This window comes from Cavia porcellus, unplaced genomic scaffold (genome assembly GCF_034190915.1).
Source record: "Cavia porcellus strain 051 isolate PalLab524CR breed Dunkin Hartley unplaced genomic scaffold, mCavPor4.1 scaffold_12, whole genome shotgun sequence".
NCBI classification, from domain to species: Eukaryota; Metazoa; Chordata; class Mammalia; order Rodentia; family Caviidae; genus Cavia; species Cavia porcellus.
Window position 1 is genome coordinate 22,350,989 of NW_026947495.1, and position 27,987 is coordinate 22,378,975.

Below are 27,987 nucleotides of genomic sequence, written 5' to 3' on the forward strand. Positions count from 1 at the left end.
AAGTTACTGATTACCATTAAAGATTTAAAAAGTTATTTTTTACTTCTCTTTTCTCACATTATTCCTCTCTTTTATCAGGCTTTTCCACCTATCTTCCCAGTGTGTATTTGTCTTCTCTCCCTACTTTCCTCTCTTCTGCTGTCAGGCTTATTCCGTCTTCTGCTGAGGAGATACATTATTTTCAGTAGCCCATGGTGCTCCCGCTAGTGTTCTCAATGTTTGACCCTTTTGATCTCCAGTCCCTCAAAATGCACACTTCAGGAAAGACTACGGGACCACTAAGCTCCATCATGGCCAAGGTATTATCAACACAAATAAAACTGCTAAATCTGTTTCATAAATGGAAATTTGTGGAGACTTATAAATGTTTTCTGCTCTATTTTTCCTCAAGATTTTAGATGTTAGCACAAGATTTGACCCTGTTTTGCACATTTGCTGGTAGGGAAGACATGGTTATAAATCTTAATACTTACTATTAGATTGTTTCAAAGGAAATATTTCCCAATCTATACATTTACATGCATATTCATACTTTCTCTTTAGAGTACATTTTATGGCTTCTACTGAGATACAAGTGCATAATCAGCGACATGTTGCCATGTTTTCCTCCAGTGGGTTGATTTCCAGGATGTGTGGACACACGAGTAACATACCTTCTGCATTCAGAGTTCAAGAAAAATTTTACCACAGTAAGTATAGTTTAGAGCCTCATGAAACTGTGTTCCAGTAATGCCTTGGGGGATGCTATAAGAAATTTAGCTCTTTTTGGAAATGTTGGTAATGATATTATCCACAGCATTAAGATGATACCTCTTCTCAGGAGCCCTGAATGGTAGTTTATGAGTGGTAGGCCATTAGACTCTAAGAAACAGAAATAGCAGGCTTTTCTTGTCTTTACTTAGTTTTCTTTTTACAGGCATCCAAATTTTTTCAACAGATTGTGTTTTCCCTTTGTTGTGGCTGCTGGTAAACTTACAACCATCTTTGAGACACATATCCAGCAGTGGAATACCATCTTATGATATTCATTATGTGTTATCAACCCTCTCCATTTATTCTTTTTTCTGATTTCACTTTCTCTTTGCTGCTATTTGTTAGCCTTTATTTTCAAAATTTGTCTTATTATGGGAATGCAGATGGGAAGATAGGTAAAGATAAGCTATCTCTAATTCTTTTCTGAAATGATTTGGAAATATAAATAAATCCATAATGCTTTTCGTAACAATATCAGCACTGCTCACTCCAATTATATGCTTTTCTCATGTTTGCCTTAGAGTTTATAATTGAACCTCTAAAACACTGCTCAACGCCCAATCTTGTCCATTCTTACATTTGTTCCATTAAAGGTAAGAACCTTCCCCTAAAGACTCTTCTACCTCAATTTAGAGAAGAGTGTGCAGACCTAGAAACTGAGCTAAAAGTATACAGATATGTTATATATTTCCTATGTTTTTACAGGGTATATAAGGAGATCATATCAGTCTGCAACATTTGAGTACTAGGCGAAGATTTTATGAATAAAGTAAGACAAACTGAACCTGATAAAGCAAGCAAGGTTTGCATTCCAGTGATCCTTTTTAAAGTATACTTAATTTCCAGTACCAATAAGTGATAAAAACTCCTGTACCCAGAATTAATGCCTCGAGAAACCACCAACCAATTCATCAGACAAAGAAATCTATCAAAGACTAAAAGTGAAAATAGTTTTACTTCTTCCCTTACGTGAAAATCCTGATTTTAGAAATCAAATTCTGACTTAAGTGCTAAGATTTGCTTATTTACATAAAGATTTCCTCCTTCTGGCTCCCCAGCAGTCCCAGCATGATGGGATGAGTAGGACTTTGGAGAAGAAGGGAATGTTGTATGGAAATGTAGTGTGCAGGAGGAATGTAAGTCGCTGTGAGTGCTAAATCTGCAGAAGAGGGAGAAATGTGAAAGGACACAGAAATTTCCATGTTTGAGCTGCTTCCAGGGAAAAGAGCATGGGTGGCCTTAGACAGAATTCTCAAAGTCCCTACAAGGTAAGATTCTTTGGGCATGTCCTGTCAACACTAATAGCAAGCAACACCAAATTCAAAAAGAAAAGCACACAGATTCAAAGGTGAGCCATTTGCTCCCTCTACCTTTGTGCATGACAGTCATTCTGAATACACCTGACAGCAGCATCAGGCAGAAATTTCCAAACAATGCAATCCATTGCTTATACACTCAGACAGGCCAATCTACATGGTCACAACCCTGGAACCTGAAGGATCCTAACTGCACATGGCAGACAATGACTTAGCAAGACAAACAGCTTGTAGGGGTGCTGCTGCCACCCCATCATGGGTCCTATGCACTAATGCCTCGCTGAAAGAAGATGGTCCTGAATGAGAATGGTCCAAAAGTATATTACTGGGAGGGAAAGACCTGCAGATATGGACCTAGAATCAGTTGGTGTTAATAGTGACCAGCAGCTACAGTAATAACAGTCTTCATCATAGTCTCTGTTGTCATCATTATCATCATCACCTATGCAAATAACGATGCATTACTTTGCAGGGAGGTAGCTTGAGTAGAGAAACTCAAACTAAAAAGCAAAACACCCTGGTAGAAGTTCAGCCTCTTTTCAGATCTAGGGGTCTTGGGGTCTCTGTGGCTATAGGTTGTTTAAACTGTAATACTGGCAGAGACAAAGAGCAGTGAATGAATGACTCTAATCTCCTGCGCCCTTTTCTAGTTGCTGCTCTTGCTTTGGCCTTTGGAGAGGCTCAGCACATAACCCAGAACAGCCAATGTAAATGCCTCAATGGAGGTGGCCATGCAAACTCCTAAACAGAGCATATGGAAATACCATTGAGGTCAACCTTGCTCTCTGTGCAAGATGTCACTGTGGTCAGCAAGAAAGATATCAGTACCTGAGGCTGGGATCTTGTGCACTGATCTTTCAAACCAGTACTACTGAAGTATTTATTCAACATATATCTGGCAACAAAAGAAAAAATGATTATCTACTATAAAAACTGTAAACCTAATTTAAATTTAGAATAGAAATGAAATATTACTCAGGAAAAAATTTTCAAAAATATGAAAAATAATGAAATTTTTAAAAAATACTTTATTTTATTTTTCACTTAGAAAATTAGGCAGAACCTTCAACTGGATTTCTGGAGTTCCTGTTATATTTTGTAAAATCTCAAATAATTAAAATATCCATAGGTTCAATTTTTAATGAAGTGAATCATTTGTTTTTGAAAAGAAGTAGGAAGATGGATTTTTCTTAAATGAGAAGAGGGTCAAGGGATGAAGAAAAGGGGTGGGGAGGAAGAAAATGAAACAGGAATTGATATGTGTTATATAACAAGTATATAACACGTGTTATATAACAAGTATATAACACGTGTTATATACCAAGTCCATATATCTGCTACAAAGATATACTAATGAAAATTTTTGAAAATCTCAAATAATGAAACTATTTATACTATCAATTTCCAACTCTAGTAAATGATGCTACAAAGTTTCGGAATTAATTTTCACTGGTCCTAACTACAAAAGACTATCAGCAGGAAACAGCTTCTGTGGCATTGCCTAAATTTAACAACTTGAACAAAAGAACATGAAAACTAAGGAAACTTGATGGAGTGTGACTCAACCAAATACTCATGTAATGTCAATACAGTGTTAACCAAAGTTATACACGTGAGTTAAATTAATCAGGAAGCAAAGAAGGTACACTTTGGAAAAAGGAAATTGGCCCTGATAGAACAACTTAAAAAATGAAACACACACAGTAACATCTCGGTTCACAAATGCTTCTGTTCCTGAACAAATTGGGCCTCAAACAAAAGTGTTTGGTAAAGTTGTGCTTCTGTTCATCAACTCTGCATCAGGTGACAAACATAACCATGGCCATCTTCTCTGCTCTGACACGTGGTCCTGATTTCCTCTGGTTGAGACCACAGTCACAGAAAAACTTGTGCCACACTTGCTGAGAAATTTTTTTATGTTGTTTTTTAGCACAGCCAGTACCATATGATATTATTAAATTTAGTATGTCTCCAAAAAAAGTCCAGGACAAGTATGGTAGTAAAAAGAAAGTGCAAAGTGGTAATCAAGGTAGCCAGAAAGTGTAGAGCAACAATGGAAGTAACAAGGAAGTGAAACACAAGAATGGGAAGATGGCCTGAAGAAAATAAACCAGTGAGCTGAAGAAGGAAATTGTAGACAATCATGAGCATGTACGCATGTACCTGATCTGGCCTCAGATTACAAGATGATGAAGTCGACAGTCTTGATTACTTTGAAGAATAAAAATGCCATTAAAGGAGTTGATGTGGCAAAAGCAGTTAACCAACAATGTAAACCAAGCAAAGGACAGAAGTGCTGGAAGAGGTGGGAAACTTTCTTACTGCGGTCGAATGAGAAACAACTGGCAGGTGACAGCGCTGGTGAAGCTATAATCTGTGAAAAAGCCAGGAAATTGAAGCGTGATTTACTGTAAACAAAATTTCTCTACAAGTACAACAAGTGATAAATTTAAAGCCAGTAGTGGGTGATTTCATAAATTCGTCAAGAGAAGTGACATCAACAGTGTGATAAGACATGTTCTGACATGACCACTGAAGAAGTGCACAAGAAAGAATTTATAGAATTCACGAAGGCAGAATACACCAAGTGCAAACTCAAGTGCTGATCTGAAGGGAAGCCTGCTACTAGTACACCATTCCTAGACCCCTCATACATTTAAGGAAGGGAATGTGGATAGGACCAGACTATCAGTGATGAGAAAGTTTGGGTTACAAGGCAATTGTTCATGCAATAGCTTCAGGACATGTTTGCACCCAGTGTTAAGAACTTTCTGACAATTAACTGTCTTAAAGGTGCCTTCTTCCAGTATACAATGGCCTACCAAATCTCCCAGCCCTGATGGATAATAGGAATGCTGAATACGGCTTCTTCCTCAAATTCTTCCTCAGCATACCTCTTTTTGATCTATGGACCAGCAAGTGATCTACCACTTCAAGAAGCTGTACATGAAGGTGCACTTCATCAAGTGTTTTAATGCCACTAAAGAGATGTACTTGACTCTTAAGAGTTTTGGAAGAAATATTTCAATGTCCTCCACTCCATCAACTTCATTGACAAAGCCTGAGAAGATGTCACATACGGGATGTTAAACTCAGCCTAGAGGAAATTGTGGTCAGTGTGTCACTGAACATGACTTTGAAGGGCCTGCCATACAGATAGTGGAGGAGATTGTGTCCATGGCAAAAGTGTGGGTCTGGACATTGATGGTACAGACATAGAAGAGCTTGTCAAAGACCACAAAGAACTAATAACAGAGCCTGCTGAATTCCAGAGTAAGCAACAGAAGCTCCTCCTGTTAAGGAGCATTCATTGCACTGAGGAAGAGTAAGACAAAGAGGAGGTAAGCAGTGATGTGATAAAATCCATTATGGAAAAGTGGATTGTTTTCCATTTTTCAAGGGTTTGAGAAGCAACACCAATATAACTGTAAAGAACAGAGGGTTGAATCTGATGAACAATAACACCATCTCTCAATTCCAAATAGTTATGCAGTGCAGGAAAAAACAAGTCACATCAGACAGATTTTTCATCAAAATTGACCCTATGGCTAAGAGACAAAAAAGAAAGGAAACCTCTGAAGGAGATCTCCCCAGTGTCCCTACAGAGAGGGACTCTCTCCAAACAATAACTTCCTCCCCACCAGTCTTCCTGTCCTCCACATCCAAGGTCACCTCAAGCAAGTTTAGTGTTCTCTCTCTGCACCCAGTACAAGTGCGATACATTGCTTCATATTACTACAGTAAAAAAAATACATACGGTTCAGAATGGATTAACCTTATTTACATTTACCCTTATGGGAAAATTTGATTCTGTTCACTACCAATTCAGTTCATGACCAATTTAGTTCACTAGCAGAATGATAGAAGAAATTGAGTTTGTGAACTGAGTTGCCACTGTATATAGAAAAAGCCTGAGATGAGAATTCTTAAGGCTTTGTGAAAAACAGAGGCAGTGGTCACCATTACTGACTAGCTGCTTCCTTTCCTCTGTAACCTTTCTACCATTACAGCTGATACTTCCTTCACTAACATTTCTGTACTTTGATCTAGCTTGAGTGGCTGTTAGTCACTTGTAACCTGTGGACAGCTGCAGGACAGGTTTGGGGTGTGTGTGTGTCTGTCTGTCTGTCTGTCTGTCTGTTGAGGAAGTGATCTTGGGAAATCTCAGAAGAGAGGACTTAAGAATCAGTTTCCAAACAGGATTGGCAGAGAGGTATCCTAACTCTTTGGAATAAATTAGTGAAAGTATTAAAATACAGAGATAACATTTTTGAGCACTCACTAAATACAGGGTGCTAGTTGGCACCTGGAGAGAGATGTAATCCCCTTGAGTCAGTGATGCCAGCAGGCCTGGCATTCCACCTAATAGTGACCAGTAATGGAGGGAAAGGTTTGCACTGCTTTTTTCAGGCCAATAAGAGGACTTTACATAGAACAAGTGCAGATATTCTTCAGCCATAGTAAATACCGTGCTAAGTGATATGGTTAGGCTGAATATAATTATGAAGTTCCAAAGCACTATCTTTAGATGATAAATGGGAAAGGCATTTCAGTTTAGGTACCTCTTCTTCTGACTCTTACATCCACAAAGTAACAAAAAGATGAAAACTTACTCTGAAAAACACAAACCACCAAGCTATATCCACTATCAAAATTCTGCAAATATCAAATTTAAACCCTATTTTTTCTGGAGCATTAATTAGGCTGTCTTTCAGGACATTAGTGTCAAGGTGTATAACAGACATATTCCTTGGCAAATATGTAAACTAAATACCTTCAGTGTGGTGTAATGGAAATCTATGACCAGTGGAAAGTAGGGGGATAAGAACGTATTAAAGTCATAGCCACCACTCTGCCAGTCATGGAGATGCTTCTAGACAGAGGTGAGGTTTCTGTGCACTCTCTCCTGAAGTCAGCACAGCAGATGAACAGGCCTCATCGTTAGGTCAAAGAGAAAAAACATAGCACCACTTTGATACTAGAAAGAGGAACTGATATTTGGTCAAGTTCAACCTCTTATTCAAGATACAAACAAAACTTCAATAGTTATTTAATGTCAGAAAAATAGTTGTGCAGTGTTATCAAATATTTTGAATTACTAAAGCTTGAGGATAATCAATATATTCTGACTACTGTCTTAGCAAATTAGAACTAAGAGCTGAAAATCAGGAGAATGCTGCACCATACCATAGCTGAGGAAGTGTTTCCACTAAATTTGGCCTTGTTGAGGAAGAATGCATTGGTGATAGAAAATGTGGGGGTTTTTAGTGTTGTACCAATGTTTTCCTCTAGATTCATCTATATATAGCTCTTAGAGCAAGAAAAGGAATGGAAACAGACTTGTTTAGCTTTTCACATAAATGATAAACCTTTAAAAACATAAAACTTCATTTTTAATACAATACTTTATAAACTAAATAGCTCCCAATCCCAATTTTTACCAAGCAGTCTGCCTTTAATATTTGGAAACCAAAACTACATTTTATTTTAATCAATGAAAAGCAAGTTTTAGCTTACAAATAGATTTTCCAAGAATTCTTTATATAAAATACTGAAAATGAATGTGCATAATGGAAGTCCACTTGGTTCTACATCAGGCTAATTTTGGTTTGGTAATTCCCTTCAGGCACCAACAAGCATTGTTCTCTTCAGCTCCTGTATAATTAATACCAAGACACAAATACATTCCTATCTACTTCAGGGGAAGCAGGAACAGTTGAAAAAAAGAGAAGGGGAGATGATACTAGTGTCAAATGAATTTTCTAATATGTTTCCCCACTAGAGGGAAAGATAAATTAAATGTGCAATAAAAATTTAATAGCAAACAGTGATTGCACTAGGGGAACCCTGATAGAAATAAGCATAATGGCATAATAAATTTTCTTGTGTGAGGAATGATTATTTGGAGCTTTAAGCTTTGACAATTCTTATAAATCTTATCCGTTTGTTAGCAATTAATAATATTAAATTGCTTCACATCTCTCTAGATAAACATCAGCAATCTTTCAAATTGTTGTTGAAGAAATGCATAATCTAGTGCATACCATTACAGAACTTTCTAAAATTTCTGAGATGTTAAATAGCACTGATCCAAGGAGGAATAAAAGCAATTTAATCTTTATTGCTGACATAAATGCATCAACAAATATTTGTTAAATGCTACTTTGTGCTTAGCAGAAACTGCTAGTTGTCCATCAAAATCCTCTTTTGTCCCCTAGTGTACATATCCGTGTCTGGAAAGTGACTGCTCAGGATAGGACTTCATCCTGGGCTCCCATAGATCTAGGGTGGTCATATGATTAGTCTCCAATAACACCGGAGATGTTGCCCTGATTGGAAATGGTATTTACATTTGTAAGCAAAGTTTTAAGAATGAGATGTGCCTCTTTTTTTGTTGTTGTTGTTGTTGTTGTTTTGTTTTGTTTTGTTTTTCAGCTTCTGCAAGTTTGATGTATGAGACAGGAGACCTCAAAATCCTATGGAGAGAGGAAATATGGATTGAAAGGAGCTGGTCCTAAATTCACACAAAGGAAAAGCTTTTCATTAACAGGAACCTCACTCTTGGTTAAATGAGTAAAATAAAGACTTCTATTGAATTTAAGCCAATACAAACCTGTGGGTCTGTCTATCGCAGCACTTTTGCCTAGCCTAATACAGTACATTTTTGTAGTAAAAGGAATTGCTTTTTTTACAAAAAGCTAGTTTTGCCTCAATTAAAGAAACAATACAAGCAGCAAAATAAAACAAAAATAAATAACAATGTAATATTTTAAGAGATGCCAAAGAACAAGATATTAATAAAGGGACAAATAACTGGAATTGGTGCACAATGTAGAAAGTTCAAAAGTAAACTATACTTTCAATTAAGTATTTACTTGAAAACTATCCATAGAAAAATGGTGAATTCTGTTGGTCAAGATATACTGATGATGATAATGAAATTATTTATAATGGGTTTTGGATATTTGGTAAATTCTTTATTTAGACAAATAAACTTCTGGCATCCTCTACTCTTTTATATACATTACCACTCCTGTCTTCACTCATCTAAGGATTTGTAATTTACCCATAGCTATAAACTTGTTTTTTCCTGCGATGCCTATCTTTGACCTTACTGGACCACTTACACTTTATTTTGTATTTTTTCCTTCAAACAACATCTTTTTACTGTTATGTACTATTTTTGGATTTTTCAAAATCCAAATATTTTGGATTTTTCTTGTTATGTTGCCCAGGCTGGCCTAAAGCTCATGACCCTATTGCCTGCCTCAACTCCTAAGTTCTGGAATTACAGCCAATCTTTGCTCACGTAGTATAACATTATTTGCTGATTTCTGTTTCATTCTTGCTAAAAGAAATTCAGTCCAGATTCCAGTTCACATTAGAAGATTTCCAGAAATAAGCCCAGTGTATTCACATTATTAGAAAGCTATTTATTGCTGGGGATTTAACTCAGCAGCATAAGTGCCTGCCTTGCAAGCAGATAGTCATGAGTTTGATCCCCGTTACCAACAAAAATAATAATAATAAAAATTTTTAAAAAGAAAGCTATTTATTGAGTACAGAGGAGCATGTAATAATGAGCTGCACAGTGTGGTTCGTGCCCTCCCCTTGTGTACTTAGATTCTAGCGAGGGTGACATCACATTGTATACAGAAATAACTGCTTTTACTACATCTGAAGATGACTCAATAGTAAAAAATATAGCTATCTTAAATGTCTGATGTTTTTTTCCTATTATACAAAACAGAGATTAGAATTTTTTTGTCTCTTGAGGTTTCTGACCACTGATGTATCCCAAGTTAAGACTAAGACCATGTCTGGCACATGTTTGTCATTCAGACAATTATTTTGAATGAAGAAATGAATGGATAATGTCACTTTCAGCTTAGAAATTTGACTGAATTCCAAGATTTTCTCATTTGCAATACTGAGGAATGGTAGTTAAACCTGTCATCTACTTGCTTTGGACCTTTGAAAATATTACTTATTTGAGCAAGATAATAAGTAAAAGCCCTAGGAAAAGAATTTGGACCTAATAAAAAAATTTCCAATGGTCAAAATGTTCAAATTCAAAAAGTCTTACCTTCAAGAAGGACTTAGCTGCTGAAGGTTTTCAAGAACAGTAGACTGAATTTCTGAGATATTCTATAGTATATAGTCAAACAGTGGAGGTTCCCAAACAAGGCTCCAGATACTCTGAGCTTTTGAGCAGAAATTTAGGGTAGTTAATAACAAGCACACAAAGAATCTAGGTTACATACAAGATAAAATAAGAGAAAGAGCTAGACAAGAAACCAAAACCCCATAAATATTCCATGGGGTGGTATAAATGAGACTAAGGAACTTAATTAAAGGAGTCAAATCTTCTTCAATTGACAGCTTTGTCTCAGGGAGTGGGCCACCCAGGGAAATGATGTTCCTCGGGTCACACAGATATTGAGGACACATCCTTGACTTCTGGTTGCAAGGCCGATTTGCTTGTAATACACCAGTATGTTTTTCTGGAAAGGAAAACCAAGATTCTTCGTAGTCCTGGTGGAACCACTGGACCTTGAGAGTTTGTCTTAGTTCTATGCCTCATCAGACAGAAAAGCAGTAATCAGTGAAGGGTGTTGTCAAATGCTTATTAACTCTGTGACTTTTGGGAAGAGCACTCTGACCTTCAGCTTCTAAACAAAATGAGGATAATAGCAAGAAGCTGGTAAATTGATCTGAAAGGTAAACTCAAGCATTGTTCTGAGTGCACAACTGCATTCCTAATCTGGGCATGCACCTAATTGATATGTTTCTTCTCTTTTTTCATTCAAGTTTTGAAGTTATTTTTTCCTCCATGATACAGTTCAGAGTCTTTATATTTCCATTTCCTATTGGGAAATATAATTCATCACTCAAGAAAATCAAATAATATTTTTAGACCGTGGACCAATGTGTGACATTTAAATTAAGATAGCAATGAAATTAGGGTTTTCTGTTAACCCCTTCAGGATACAAGTCACCCAGACTGGCTATCTTAAAAAATCATCTAATTGTTTTCCTTGCTACTGCTTTGCCCTACATTAAGATGTAATGTATTCTATTGTCTTGATATGTTTGATGCTACAGTATACAAAGTTATACTCAAATATTTCAAGGAAAGAGACACTATGGTAACTACTTTTATGTCGGGATATCTTCTGGTGAAACACTATGTTGCTTAAATTGTTCTGTTCTGACCTGTTCTGTTTTGTTGTTATGTCCTCTTTTATCTCAATCTCCTTTTTGATTATTTAGTTTTTTATTTTTATCTTTTTAATTAAGGGAAAAATAAATACAAAATAATAGGATATATTATAGTAACTTTTTTTATTTCTTATTAACTTGATTTGAAACCCTGTATTGCTCTCACCATCTTGTTTTGACTGATTTTACTCTATTCTGTTTTGTTTGATAATATCAAGTTTGAGAGTATAGGCAACTACTTTGAAGACAATAAGATTCACTATGATGCCCATTCTGGTTTGACTATTATCTTCTTTTGAAGTCCTGTAATGTCTCCAATGTTTGGGTTTTATTGGTTTTGTTCTGTACTGTTCATTCAAATTTTTTTTATAACTGATGATATAGGCAATTCTTTTTAAGACAGCAAGAGGCATTGTGCTAACCACTGTTGATCACCTTGTATTCTGTTTTTACATTATGTACTATGTCCATCCTTTTGTTTGACTGACTCTGTTTTGTTATGTCACATTTGGTTTTATTCTCTTCAAAAAAAAAAGTAATAAGAAATGTGGAAGTAATAAAACCCAAAATGTGTAATTGTCACTGTAAAAAAGAGAGGAAAAGAAAGTGCTCTAAAAGATATAACTGCATGTATATTTAAGTGTATAAGATAGATAATCATATTACTGAGCTTTTGTTGTATCATTGAACAGAACTGTTTGCAATCTCCTTGTTTGAATGTCCACTTTATACGCTTTAATTTTGTAACTTGAACAACTATTTCTAAGATGACAATATGTAATCTATTAACTAGTGATTTCCTACTGTTTATTTTTTTTGAAATTCTGTATTACTTGTACCCTTTTTCTGTTTTTTTCTTTTTCTCCTTAAATAAAATTTTTAAAAAGATGTAATATATTCTGTGACTCCATCGGCATGTGATAGCTTTTCTCTAACTGCAACTGAATCACAATCAGTGACAAACATGAAATTTTACATTTAATCCCAAATGTGTTAGAAACTTGCAGCTGCCATATTTGGCCCTTGCATTCTGAAAATGTCCCATTACACAAGCACAGTACTCTTCTGACAAGAAGTCACCAGGCTGATGGCAAGTGTGACAGCATTAGAGTAATCAGAGAAGAAATGAGTCTGCACTTCCATCTTCAAGCTTCTTTCAAGTCAAATTAAATGTGACCCCAGACACATCTCTCACAGGGAAGGCATTGCAGTCCTTTGTATATAGTGACTCACAGGCAAGAAAGAAAGGCAAAAAATATCCTAATCCCTTTTCAGTTTACAAAGCTGTATTTCTTATATTTAGATCATTCTATATCTAAATTCAAAAATTCAGGAGAACTTGAGATCTTTGCCTGGCATGATTATGCATTTCAAAGACATTCGTTCCTAAAAATTTTTACCCATCTCCAGAAACAGTTTCCTCAGTTGGGATATTTCCAGCCAAGTAAATCTCTCCTTATTTCAATACTTGCAAATTTTCTAATTAACTTTGACAGTGCATGATTTTGTTTTTTAAAAATCTATGTTATATGTAGGAAAACCAAGTAATCATACTGTCACCCAGTATTAGAGAAATGATCATTACTGCTTACAATAACATTTTCTGGCTGTTTAGGGTCATATAGTCCCTCCAAAAACATGATTTATATTTATTTTGTATAATAGTAACCGATAATATCTTGATAAGCCATTTGTCCTCAATACATTTAAAGGTGACTTTTTTTTCCTTTTTTTATAAACAATCATGTAAGGAAGGCAATGGCATGCCAGAAAACAAAGCAAACCAGCGAGACAAAAAGTATGGGAAAATGCTCTAAAATAAAAACAAAACATCGATGAAAATACACGCTTAGCCACTGTGTTGAGACAAGTTAAACAGAATAACAAATATCATTTTATTTGTCTGTATTTGTAATCAGAAATGACCAAAACCTTAAATATCACAGAAATATTTTTGTAAACATGATTATTTCTGAATCTGAAATGTGGTTCATGCCGAACAGCTCCCAAGCACTTTGCCCTTGGAAGTTAGAATCATTTCTGAGATCTCACCAGAATCTAGTCTTCAAGTTCCTAAGAAATAACTGATTTACTGAGAAATTTAACATATTGGAATTCCAAAAGGCAGATTTTTGCATGAAACAATATCCAAGTTAATTTGTGAGCACTTGGCAGTAAAGACACCTTCAAACTCCTCATGCTGTATTAATGTCTGAGTTGAAAGAGTATTGAACACAGCAGGGCATGCTGGGAACCCAACTCAGTGGACTAGAGGGCACAGTTAACCAATGCAAGCTGGGAGAAGAGGCACCAGCAAGGTGAGGACTGAACTGGCTCACGGCTAAGAGTAGGTGGAGAGAAGCTGAAGGTGGGTGGTGAGAAAGATAGGCAGCTCTTTGCAAAAAGTTGAGGGGCTTTATGGATGGAATGGAAACTTACAAGCCTAAACAACAGATGCCCACCAAGCAGCTTATAAAACAAATGTTCAAAAAACAAAATGCACATCAAGAGGAGAAAGTAGAAGGAAATAAAAGCTAAGAGATAGAGAAATTGAAGAAACCATTGCAGAAAATAATTCCATGGGGTATCAGCAGGCAGACATCTTAACACCTTACCTTGGATGTGTAAAGATTCACAGAACTAGACAGAGGTGACATCTCCAAATCACCATCAACATTACCATTCATTGTTCTCATTGCTCTCTCTTTTATTGTTTCTGGCCTGAATAACCTTAGAAGCGTAGGCAAATTTGATGGGAAGGTGCCATCAATCACAGTTAATTGCAAAATTTATTTTTGAGGGGCAATATGAAAGTATCTTGAAGGTAATTGCATTAGTAGAGGCAGCACTATATGTTCCCCAGAAAATAGTACAAAATCACCACATTCACAGGTCTTCTTGGAGGTACAAAATTTGCGCTGTGTACACATAGTGTGAACATTTCACCTAGTCCGAGTCATCAACACTTACTAGTCGTGTAATGAGATATGTGGGATGATATTTATTTCACTCTCCCTTTCCCATATCTCTCATCTGCAGATTTCCAATCAGTCTTCTTATTCAGTATATACAAGGAACTGCTACAAAATCACTCTTGTATGCACTGGACTGAATAAATTCAAGAGCTTTCTCAAACATACAGCATTCTTTAAAGAGCACCCAGTCAAGCTTTTTTTAGGTTCATTTTTTGTGGAGAAGTTTGTTTATATGTTTACTTTAGATAGCTAAAGTTTGAATTTTCAACCAAGGCTGGTCTGGAAAATGTGTACAGAAACATTCTGTTTCAAGATATCATTAGAAATTTTTTCCAACATTCAGTTGGATTAATTTTAAGCCTAGATTTATTTCTAATGTCTTCAGCGGATACATGCAAGCTGGCAAATGTAGACCTAATAATTACAGTCAGTATTTAAGGTGCAATAACCATGAGAGGTTATGAAAGGGCCCTGGACCATGGCTCCCAGTCTGGTCAAATACAAGGACCCTTCTTTTACATTTAAAGAAACTCTGAAGATTGATGACTAAGAAAATACATAATTAAAATATTACTCTGAATTTAGTGTGTTTTTAAGCAAATTTATTAGATGAAAAGCATTCATGTACATATTGATAAATATTGCATGTATAATTTATTAATGTATGATGATAATTAGTGTGGGTGTTTTCCTGGGATCTGTAGCATAATTAAGGAAATCTTTCACTTAAGTGAGCACCTAAAGACCCAGAATCTAGTCCCAGTCTCAATGCTACCATCAAAGAAGTTAAGCAGCTTCATATTTCTAAGGTAACTTTCTGTTCCTCATCCATCAAGTAAAGCAATTAGACTAGTTAACATTTCTCCAAGTTTAACTCAGATGTTTCTCACCTATTTCACCTAAGGTGCTTACTGAAATGTGAAATGAGACCATCTCAGACTTAGACTCAGAATCTCTGGGGAAGGAATTCGGGATACTTCATGTCTAACAAATTCCCCTAGGGGCACTGAAACATATTAGTTTTAAGACCAATTTATAAGAAGTTTATGAGGTCCCTTCCATTGTTGACCTTACCTGAGCTCAAGGACAGAGTAGCTACATTTATCAGTCTCACTTAACTGTATGAAGCAATGCAATTGTTCCTTTTTTATTTTAAAGAGAATAAAACCAAACAAAATAAAACAGAATAAAGCCAATCAAAACAAAACATTGAAAGTGATACAGAACTTCAAAATAGGACAACAGGAAATCAACAATAGCTATCATAATGCCTCTTGCTATCTCCAAAACTGCTGACCATACCATCTCAGACACAATAAAATCAAGCAAAACAGAATAAAACCAACAAAACAAGAACATTGAATTGAAAAAAAACAAATGGAGCAAAACTAAACAGAGGGGATAATATTGGATTTCAAAAATAAGAAAAAAGGTAACCCCCATAGTTGCTATATGGTGTATTGTTATCTTGTTAAGGGATGCACAGACTACCAGCCTTAGGCCTGCAAAGCTAATCAAAGAATACAAACATTATGTTGTTTTCGCTATCAACTCAGCCTGTCCTCTGAATTACCAAGTTGCTCACAGGGGAGGGAGGTGTGTTCTTGTCTCCCAGTCCATGTGCTGGTTGGCTCACAGGCAGGGTCAATTGGTTTTCTTCTATTTCCAGGCCTTGTGTGCCTTGCAATTGCTCACAGGAAGGGAAAACTGGCTTCTCATTACTCTTCCCAGGCCCAGCATAGTTTCTGCTAACTCATGGGAAGAGCAAATTGGCTTCTTATTACTCCTACCAGGCCCACTATGGCTTTTGCTGACTCACAGGAAAGATGAATTGGCTTGTTTCTCCTCCTGGTCCCTGCATGGCTTGTGCTGGCTCACAAGAAGGGCAAATTGGCTTCTCATTACTCTTCCCAGACCCAGTGTGACTTCTGGGCAAATTGGCTTGTTTCTCCTCCTAGCCTCTGTATGGTTTGTGCTGCCTTACAGGAAGAGAAACTTGGTTTTACTCTTCTAGACCCCAGTATGGTTTCTGTCTACTCATGGGAAGGGCACATTTACAATGAAATTGCTTAAATGAAAGCAATTTGACCAGCATGTATCAGGTTGCTTCACAGTGCTTTACATCAGGCAATCAAGTAGGAAAACATAAAGATATATGGTTCCTTTGGCAAAAGATGACCTGGGCTCAAATTCTGCCTCATTACTCTCCAACTCTTTTCCTTCTTAATTCCCTTGGATTCTACATCCTCATCTGTGGTACATGGGATGATGACAATGTCTTATCTTAATATGATATGGTCACAATCTCATAGGAAGTGTTAGGAGAAGAGTGAGATAAAATATTGACCTCGAACCTTCATTGGTTTAATAAGACCCCCATGAGATGGCTTCAGCAAAGGTAAGGGAATGGACAGCTACTCCTAGGACTTTTATCAAAATTGATAAAAAAAAATATGGATTGCATAAGGCAGAGTTTCTGATGTTAAAAAATCAATGACTAACAGCTCTTATCATTAAATTGGATCATAAGAAATTGCTAATATTCAACTCTTTTTGACTGTCAAAAATAATAATTCCATATGCTTCAAATGTAATGTAATTTAATATTGAAATCACAGTATGACATAATCAGTTCATTTTTCCCAAATTATTCAGTTCTTTTTCAAGTAAGAAAAATGAGAACGATATCACTGAAAATATAATGAATTTCTCCTTTCATAATGATTTTTTTCTTTTAATGAAAATTCAAAAGACTTCATCTCAAGTCACACTAGGATCATTTTTGTGAGTAATGATGTGATAAGAAGTGGGGAGCAGGTGGGAGTTTTGACATAAAATACCCAGGAGGATATCAGATGAGGGATTTTTATACCTTGTTCCAACTATTATTATAACAAGCTGTCCTTCTCATACAGCACAACCTGTCTCAGTGACTTTAATGATGACCCAAAACTCTCCTAATCAGGTATTAATATGGCTCATAGACTCCACTGGGGTGCTTAAGGAGTCACAGAACTTCTTCCTCCTGGTAATAGATGTCTCTGTATTTCCTGCCTTTAGAGACTATCTTCTAGACAAATACTAAACAATATAGAGTGTAAAAATAATGAATGATCTTGACTCAGTTATTAATACTGTTACTAAGCAAATGACATATCAACCAAATTTAATTTGTTACTTTTGTATTCACAATTGATCTAACAACTTAAATGATTAACAAATCATTTTGGTTCTCATGTGTTTATACCCTATGTTGTTATATCTCATAGGAGTCTTGATGGAAATCTCATATGTCTTGATGGAAATTTATTTTCTGTAAGTTCTTAGAGAATATGTGGAAAGTTTGCTAAATAGAAAAATGTAAGGATAAGGTTCCCAAGCAATAACTACTCATTTTGAAGATCTCATTCAGCAAGTCCTAAAATATTTGTCACTATCTGAATCCTAATATTCAGGTAATCACATAAGAATCTGAGAACCAAGACATAGAAATATAAATGAAAACATTCTATCAGAAGTTTAGAACTGCAAAGAATCTATGTCTAGCTACATGTGCCCATGATTGCTACTGTTCTGTACTGATTCATCAATTCCCCAAGTTGTTGTTTACTTGAAAGAAGATGAGAGGAAGAGAGAAATCCATACTTGATTTTTCTCTATCTTCATCACTGATGTAATCCTTGGTCAGTCCTCAAAAACTTCTGGGAGAACATTTCCATGTCTCTCTATGTGAGTGAGGAAAGCATTGAACTGAAAATTAAAAATAATGAACCTGAGACAGTGACTCAAGTGCTTAAATTCCTTTTTATTTGATTCAGTTTAACATTCATAATATGATATACTGAAGATAACACTATGGTTCTGAAGCCAGGAAGAAACAAACAAAAACAAGTCCTTCAGTTCTAGTTCTGGCCCAGCCTCTGACATGCAATCAGGAAGTGGAGAACAAGGAAGACTTAACCAAAAACAGGCTGAAGCTGAGCAACACCAAAAGTTAAGGAAAAAGGTATCTTGGACATTCAGAGGCCGGGAAGGAAATTGTGTAGAAGGTGATGTCTTAGAGAACATGGGTTGGAATTACCATTGCTAGAACTGTAGGACTGAGGAGACTGAAACACAGACCAGTGAAATAAAGTGACCTGAGGTCAGTCTATTTTATTTTCATGCAACAACAGCAGAACTTAACGGAATAATTACACCAGAGGCCACATGGCCCAAAAAGCTTAAAATCCTTATTATCTGACCCAATCCCTGAGACAGTGTAATTTCAGAGGAAAGTCAGGGGATCACAACAAAAGCAGAAACTGAGAATTAATGTAATATATATAATATACTAGAAGACAAAGAAAATAAGAATGTGCTTTAAACAGAAAATTCCAGCAGTAATGAATAAGAGATGGTAACAGTTGCACAGAAAGTTCACATTATAAACAGACTTATTTATAAGGCCAAAGATCTTTCATTTTTGTAAAATGAAAAAAAACATTTCAAGACCCTTTCATTAGTAAGTATGAAGATGATATTTTAGATAAGCAACTGCATATGAGATGAGCTAAACATAAAGTCTCTGGACAAATGACCCTCGGGTCACATCATTGAGAAGATATAAAGATGTAGGACCCATTATTTCCCAAGTCAGTTAAAAAATTGATGCTTTTCTACAAAAGTGAAACATTTATCACTATTTTTTTTAAAGTGAGCCTGAATAATTGAGATTTTCCTACTCTAAGTATTTTTCTTTGTTGACTTTGTTTTCCCCACGTTTCACCCTTATGTCATTGAGATGGTGAGCCAACTGGGATTATTCTTAAGGCAAGAGCAGAAATACGTTGTTAAACTGGATTCACTGCACAGCAACTAGCTAAGTTAATAATGGAGATTCTATCACAGAATAGTAACTGTTACTTCCTCCTAATGTCCCTAAGGCATTATTAAATGTGACACTTACAGCTCCTTATGTGCAATTTACCTCTGCAAAAGGTCATCTGAAAGTACAGTACTTAAAAATATGCCACAAGGAGTTGTGAGATTCCATGCTGAGCACTTCACTACATTCACAAAGTCTACATTAAGCCATTGTCAATTTGGTCTCCCTCTGTAGACAATGCAAAGAATTCTTTGATGCACCATTAGTGCTGAAAGCCCCTGACCCGGTTAGTATTTCTAACTGCCATAAGGAGTGTCTGGACTCAGGAATGCTAACAAATCAAGGCTGACCCCTGTGAGACTTACCTTCAGTGAATCTAATTTTGGTTTTATTATCCTAAGAGATATCAGTGATCTTCATGGTTCCCTCCGACTACCAAGGACCCCTTATCTAACTGTAATGAGGTGATATTTATCCTCAGAACCATACTCAATTCTTGCTTCCCCTTAAAAACAACCTGTGAAAGAAGGTTCAAATTAAAATGATGAATGCAAAACACACATTTAGCTGTACCTTCTCTGTGCTAGTCAGCTGGGGCTACTATAATAAAACAATATAGACTGGCTGTTTTAACCAGTATTCCTGCACTTTTTACTGTGCTGGACGCTGGAAAGTACAAGATGAAGGTGTTGGCACTTTCAGTTCCAGGTGTGGTTGTCTCAGCTTTCCAACAGCAGTCTTCCTACTGTGCACGCACTGGCAGAGATAAAGTCCTGATTTATCTTCTTTTTTATTGATAAGGGCAGTCATTTCATCATGAAGGTTGCACCATAATGACCTCATCTAAACCTAATTACTTCCTAAAAGCCTCATCTCCAAATACCAGCACGAGTGGTTAGGGTTGCAATGTTTAAAAACTTAGGAAAAACAAAGATTCAGTCATATTTGTTTCCTTTTTACATGCTTCCCTTTAAGTGCTTTTTAGCAGTTTAAACAAAGTGCCAGCAGAAGCCATGAGGGTCTCAGAAGGAGAAACAAGAAGCAGATTTGCTCTTCCCATGAGTCAGTGGAAGCCACAGATGTCCCAGGGGGAGAAACAAGAAGCCAGGCTGCCCTTCCTGTGAGCCAGTTTATGGGTGGGCTGGGAGACAAGAACACACACGCACTCTCAATGCTCTGGGAGCAACCAGTGATTTAGAGGAACACAGGCTGAGTTGATAGCAATTGAAATACAAAAACAACTTAATGCTTGTATTGTTTGATTGATTTTTCAGGCCAAGACCTGAGAATCTATTGAGAGGATAACAATATGCAATATAGCAAATATTCAGAGGGATTTACCTCTGTCTTGTCTTTGAAATCCAATATTGTTCTGTTTCATTTTATTTGGGGTTTTTTTAGTCAATGTTCCTGTTTGATTGATTTTATTCTGTCTTGTTTTGTTTGATTTTATTGGGTCTGATAGTATAGGCAGCAATTTTAAAGACAACATGAGGCATTATGAGAACCATTATTGATTTTCTATTGTCCTGTTTTGAAGTCCTGTATTGTTTACACTGTTTTATTGGCTTTATTCTGTTTTATTTTGTTAGATTTTATTCTCTTTAAAATAAAATTTAAAAGACCACAAAGTGCTAAAAAGAACCACAAAGACAATGAAAATAGAAAAACATATTTGGAATCTACAAAGAAAAGAAAGAACAAAAATCTTCCATCAAATGTGAGAAACAAGAACCAACCTATCTGCATGCAAGATGGCCCTCAAAAATCTGATAAATTGATATAAACAGATACCTATTGAATTGGGATTGAATAGGGATAGAGGCCTTGAGATGAGAAAGATTTTATTAAATCAGTTCCACATGATTCACTGATGGTGAATCAAACCCAATAGATTGTGAATCAAACCCAATAGAAATCTAAAGATCGTTTATTTTGAAGAGAAGAAAAGAGTATTTTGGCTATGTTCCAACCAAATGAAAAATAAGATGTTGTAAGTAAGAAAATTCAAAGAAGAAATTACAAAAGTCTTTACAAATTTATTTTTTTCAGCCCTTACAAATTTAAAGCACATTTTCACAAATCAAAATCTAAAGTGAAATAAAACACAAACTTGGAGAAATTTCTAGAAAATAGAGCACAAACAAGAAGTGAAAATAAGAAAAAATGATAAATTAAGGGACCAATCCAGAAGAATTAAATTCATGTTTTAAGAGTTTCTGGAAGAGAAACCTAACAAAGAATGGTCATGAATAAACACTCAAGAAAAGTTTCCAAATTACTGAACAGTGGAAAACTTAAAATATCCCCCGTAACCTTACAAAATGAATAACTGAATAAGGCATGAGAATGAGAAGATCTAGCTTACTGTACACTCTGCAACATCTTGGACATTTCAAGATAGAAGAAGGGTCTTTAACTTCCTCAAAAGCAGCACCCATGTACCATCAGAATTTGGAAGAAAAATCCTCCCGAGTATAATTTAATACCCAGCCAACTTATCAATCAAGAATAAATATATTTAATTTTTCAACTCATAAGCTCCCAAATTATTCATACTTGCTTAGAAAACCACTGGAAGGTGCTTTTCACCAAAATGAGGAAAGAAATTCATACAGAACAAATCTTCAGATATAACAGGAAACAGAATACAAAGCCAAGGAATTCTTCAAGATGATGATGAAGAGAGACTCTAGTGTAATGGTCATATACTAAGTATAGCAAGCAACCAGTTCAGGTTGAAGTCAGAAGCAATTTAAACCTCCATATTGACAGCAGCCTTTTACCCAGAGAAAGGCTAAGTACAGAGGAAGGTGTTAGGCATTGTAAAATTAAAGGAGCTATATCATCTTACTGATGATACCAATCATATTGGCTGAACAAAATAAGAACACAGTGGAGATATGTATCTCTGTAGGAAATGTTCACTACAAGCCCTGGTGTCTTTGCTTTATTCAATGTCTTGGAAAGAGCTACAACTTCCTTTTAAGCTACAATGCACAAGAAAATACAAGTCCACTTCCATAAAATGAATTTTAAGCACATAATTCCTTATATAGGGATGGAATCATTCTTTTTTTTTTAATTTCTTTTCATCTTTGTTAGGTGAAAAATAAGAGTAATAATAATAATAATAATAATAATAATAGAATAAATATGTGATTTACACTGATAAAAAGTGAGTAGGAGAGGTATTATGGAGGAGTATTTCTGTGTCTCACTGTTCCATAGTTTATTACAATTCAAGTTACACATTTCATGTATGGACTATGTCTCTCTATGAATGCTAAAATTCCACTAACAAATGTATAGTTTTGAATTCTTATTAGTGTATAATACATAATGATCAAATTCATCATGGAGAATTTGTACCTGTGCTTAGTGTATATTCTTTTTCATTCCCCTCACCCCCGTTCAATCCTGTTCCTCTCCCCACTTAGAAAAGCTGTTTCCATTTTCCTTTCTATCTTTTTAAAAATCCCTTCTCCCTTCCTGCCTTCTCTCTCCTCCTCCTTTGTTCCTCTTCTCCACTCAAACAAGTTCTTGTTGCTTTTCAATACCTATCTTCCATTTTGCTTCTTTTTTACACTTTGAGTTTCTCACAAAGGAAAACAATGCAATATTTAAACTTGTGTTTTTTATTTATTTCACTTAAAACTAGGCCTCATGATGCATAAATTACCTAAAAATGCCCCAAGTTTATTCTTCTTTATGTCACAGTAGTACTCCATTGTATATAAACACTATATTTTCTTTATCCATTCATCTGTTGATTGTGTTTAGGTTTTTCCAAGGTTTTGCTATTAGAATTGTGCTGCAATAAACATGGATGTGAAAATATCACTGTGATATGATGCTTCTAATTCTTTCAGGAAGATACCTGAGAGGGGAATAGCTAGATTTAATGGAACCTGCTTCCTCTAATTCTATGAGAAATTACTGGTATTTTGATTGAGAGTGTTTTAAATTTCTGTAACAGCTTTGGGAGTATGGTCCAGTTTTCCTATATTGATGTAGACCTGGAATATTTCTGAATAATCTCTTACAACATAATGGCAATATTTGACAAAAGGAAAAAAAACTGATCAAAGACTTAATTTGCACAATTTACCTCTTTGAACCTTTGCAAAATTGCAAAATTGTAAGATAATCATATGTTTTCTCAAAATTACTCTAAATATCCATGCTTTTGATATAGTAATTTCACTTCTTCATGTGAAAGATCACATAGGTAGGAAAATATTTCTTGAGACATTGTCATATCAAAAGGTTGGCAACACCAAACATAACCATCAATAACACAACAGAAAATTGAATGGAAATATTACATAAAAGAAATAAGAACAGACTCCTAAGTAACCCCAATAAAGGTTAACGAATGAAACTCCAATTTCCAATAGATATGCAAAAACGTGCTCGAGAACCCAGGAGTCTGTGTTAAGATCATTGCTCCCAGAGCTCAAGGGCCTGCCCAGAGCCCAGCCACACTAGGTTGCACTCACCTGGCAGGTATCAAGCCTGCCCAGGACACATCCAGCAACCCTCTCCAGAACCAGGAACCCAGAAACTCAGCTGGCAGCTGGGGTGAGTCTGCTCCTCATTCAGAGCCCTGGAGACTGTGTTAAGATCATCACTCCCAGAGCTCGAGGACCCACTGAAAGCACAGCCACACTAGGCTGCGCTCACCTGGAAGATTTCAGGCCTGCCCAGGACATGCCCAGCAACCTTCTCTGGAACCTGGAACCTGGAAACACAGCTGGGAGCTGGGGTGATTCCACATACCATCCTGAGCCTGGGACATTGTGTTAAGATCATTGCTCCCAGAGCTCAAGGAGCCGCCCAGTGCCCAGCTACTCTAGACTCACCGTGGGAAGTTTTGCAGATTGAATAGATTACCCTGTGACCTTCTTCTATTGTGGGAGTGGAGAGCAGGTGAAGTGAGTTTCAGGGCATTGGTCTTTGCTCAGGGAGAGCTTTAGCCCATCATCCACAGTGGGTAGACCTGGAACACTAAAGGTAACACAGGAGGGCCTGAGGGCCTGGTTGGACCATGCTCAGCAACCTCCATTCAGTCCCAGGAGTGGAGGGCATAGGAGATGATTTCCAAAACATCCAGGGAAGCTTTATAAAAACACCTGAAACACAGAAATATAGGAAAATGACAAAACAAAAGACCAAAATGCAATCTCAAACCTCCAGCCCATACAAAGAAACCCAAGGAGCCATGTATATAGAAGAAAATATATGCATTACACCTGAAATACCTGTAATAATAGCAACTGAAATAAAGAAGCAACTACAGGAAGCTTTAAAGGAATTCAAACTAGAAATAATCTCCCAGGTAAAAGAAGAAATGATAAAAGTAGTGAAAGAGATACTGAACACATCTAAAGAAGACACAGTTAAAAAATTAGAGGGACAAAACAAAAAGATAGAATCCCTGGATGACCAATTTAAGAAACAAAGAGAATGCATGAAGCAGATTCAAAGAGCTATACAGGAAATCAAAAATTCCATCAAAAGTTGTCAAAACAAACTCAACAAAAGTGAAGATAAAATTTCAGACCTCAAAGACAAGATTGCAGCTAGTGAACAGGAAAGGAAAGATCTTTAAAAAAAAAGGAGTCAGGAAATCACAATTCAACAGCTTCAAGATGATACAAAGAAAAACAACATAATATTAATAGGGATAAATGAAAAAGAAGGAAATAGCACAAATGATATCAAAAGGCTATTCACAGAAGTCATAGCTGAAAATTTCCCAAACATGAGAGTGAAAACTGACATTAGGATTAATGAAGCATTTAGAACTCCAAATAGCTATAACCAAAATAAAGCTACACCCAGGCATATAATAATCACCATCCCAGAAATCCAACATAAGAATAGAATACTAAAAGCTGTGAGAGAGAAAAGACAGATCACCTATAAAGGAGAGCCTATCAGAATCACAGCAGACTTCTCAACACAAACAATTAAATTAAGAACAGCATGGAGTGAAGTGTTTCAATCCTAAAAGGAAATGATTTTCAACCTAGACTGATGTATCCTGAAAAACTGTCCTTCAAACTAGATGGAGAAGAAAGATACTTCCAAGACAAAGAACAGCTGCAGAACTTCATGATCACCAAGGCAACCCTGCAAAGAATAAAGACAGTTTAGATACACTTAGGAAAAAAAACCACTAAACAAAGTAGACAATTAGAACAGAAAGATAAAGATGCAACAGCAGAAAGATAACAGGTCAACAATAAGCCAACATATAACAGTTATAGCCATTAAAGTAAATGGACTCAGTGCACCAATTAAAAGAAAAAGACAGGCAGAATGGATCAAGAAACAAAATCCAACCATATGCTGACTACAAGAAACTCATCTAACCCAAAAGGATACTCACAGACTGAAAGTCAAGGGATGGAAAACAATATATCATGCAACAGGAACCCCCCCAAAAAAAGCAGGGGTTGCTATTCTGTTTGCAGATAATGTGAATTCCAAAGCAATAATGATCAGAAGAGATAAAGAAGGTCATTACATACTGGTTAGGGGAAAACTTGAAAAGGAAGAGATAACTATCTTAAATATATACACACCAAATTCCAGATCACCCAGTTATATAAAACAAGTATTAATAGAAATGAAAAACCAAATTAGCAGTAACAGAATTATAACAGGATACCTTAACACACCATTGATACCAAGGGACAGATCAACCAAAGAGAAAATCAACAAAGAAAAAACAGAACTGAATCATACCTGTGAACAAATGGACTTGATAGACATACACAGAGTGTTCCACCCAACAACATCAGAATACACATTCTTCTCAGCAGTACATGGGTCATTCTCTAAAATAAACCATATATTAGTTCACAGAGCATATTTAAATAAATGCAAAAGAGTTGAAATTATCCCTTGCACGCTATCAGATGATAGTGCCATGAAATTAGAAACGAATTATAAAAGAAAATGCAAAAACCCCCAAACAAATGGAAATTGAATAATATACTCTTGAATAATCAGTGGGTGACAGGGGAAATTAAAGAGGAAATTAAACATTATCTACAAGCAAATGAAAATACAAATACAACTTATCAGAATCTGTGGGATGCAATGAAAGCTGTCCTCAGAGGAAAATTTATTGCACTGAGTTCCCATATCAGAAAATAGAACAAAAACAATGTGATGCTACAACTCAAATACCTAGAAAAAGAAGAGCAAGTCAAGCTCAAAGCAAAAAGAAGAGAGGAAATTATAAAAATCAGAGCAGAAATTAATACAATAGAGACTAAGAAAACAATTCAAAGAATCAATGAATCAAAGACTTGGTTCTTTGAAAGAATAAATAAAGTTGATAATCCCCTAGCCAATCTTATTTTTAAAAAGGGAAGAAAAAGCTCACATTCATGCAATAAGGGATGAAAAAGGTGAAATTACTACAGACTCTGTAGAAATACAGAAGATCATCAACACCTATTTTGAAAACCCTTACTCTCATAGTTTTGTTAACACAGAAGAAATAGACAGATTCCTAGAAACATATGAAGTACCAAAGCTAGGTCAAGAAGATGTAAAACTGCTGAATAACACAATTTCTATTAATGAAATTGAAAACGTAATTAAGTCCTTACCTACACAGAGGAGCCCAGGCCCAGACAGATTCACTGCAGAATTCTACAAGAAGTACAAAAAAGACTTAATACCTGCACTCCTCAAACTGTTCAATGAAATTGAAAGGGAAGCAATCTTTCCTAAGTAATTCCTGGAAGTAAATATTATTTTAGTACTAAAACCGGAGAAAGACCCGACTAAAAAAAGAGAACTACAGACCATTCTCCCTAATGAACACAGATGCAAAAATCCTCAATAAAATATTGGTAAATAAAATGCAGCAAATAATCAATAATATTATACACCAGGACCATGTGGGATTCATCCCAGGCATTCAGGGGTGGTTCAACATACATAAATCAATAAATGTAATTTCACCATATTAATAAAACAAAAAGTAAGAATCACATGATCATTTCTATAGATGCAGAAAAGGCTTTTGATAAGGTCCAACACTTATTTATGATGAGAACCTTACATAAAATTGGAATGGATGGTCATTACCTCAATATAATAAAGGCCATCTATGACAAACCAACAGCCAGTATCATACCAAGTGGCCAAAAATTTAAGGCTTTTTACTTTAAAATCAGGCACAGGAAAGGATGTCCCTTATCACCTCTACTATTTAATATACTGGAAATATGAGCCAGAGCAATTAGACAAGAGAGAGAAATAAAAGGGGTAAAGATAGAAAAAGAGGAAGTTAAATTATCATTATTTGAAGATGACATGATACTCTACATAGAAGACACTCAAAACTCAATTGAAAGACTCTTAGATATAATAAATAAATTCAGCAAGGTAGCTGATACAAAATCAATACTCAAAAATCAATAGCATTCCTATACACTACAACAAGATCACGGAGAGAGAAATAAGAGAAGCCACACACTTCACACTAGCAACAACAACAAAAAATGAAATATTTACAAATTACTCTCACAAAAGAAGTGAAATACCTATGAAAGGAAAATTATAATACACTGAAAAAACAAATTGAAGAGGATCTCAGAAAGTAGAAAGACATCCCTTGCTCATGGATAGGAAGAATAAAAATTGTGAAAATGGCCATTCTCCCAAAAGTGTAATACAGATTCAGTGCAAGCCCAATAAAAATACCATCAACATACCTCATAGATCTAGAGAAATCACTCCTAAAATTCATCTGGAGTGAGAAGAGATCTAGAATAGGAAAGACAGTTCTAAGCAACAAAGGCAAGGCAGGAGGCATCAAAATCCC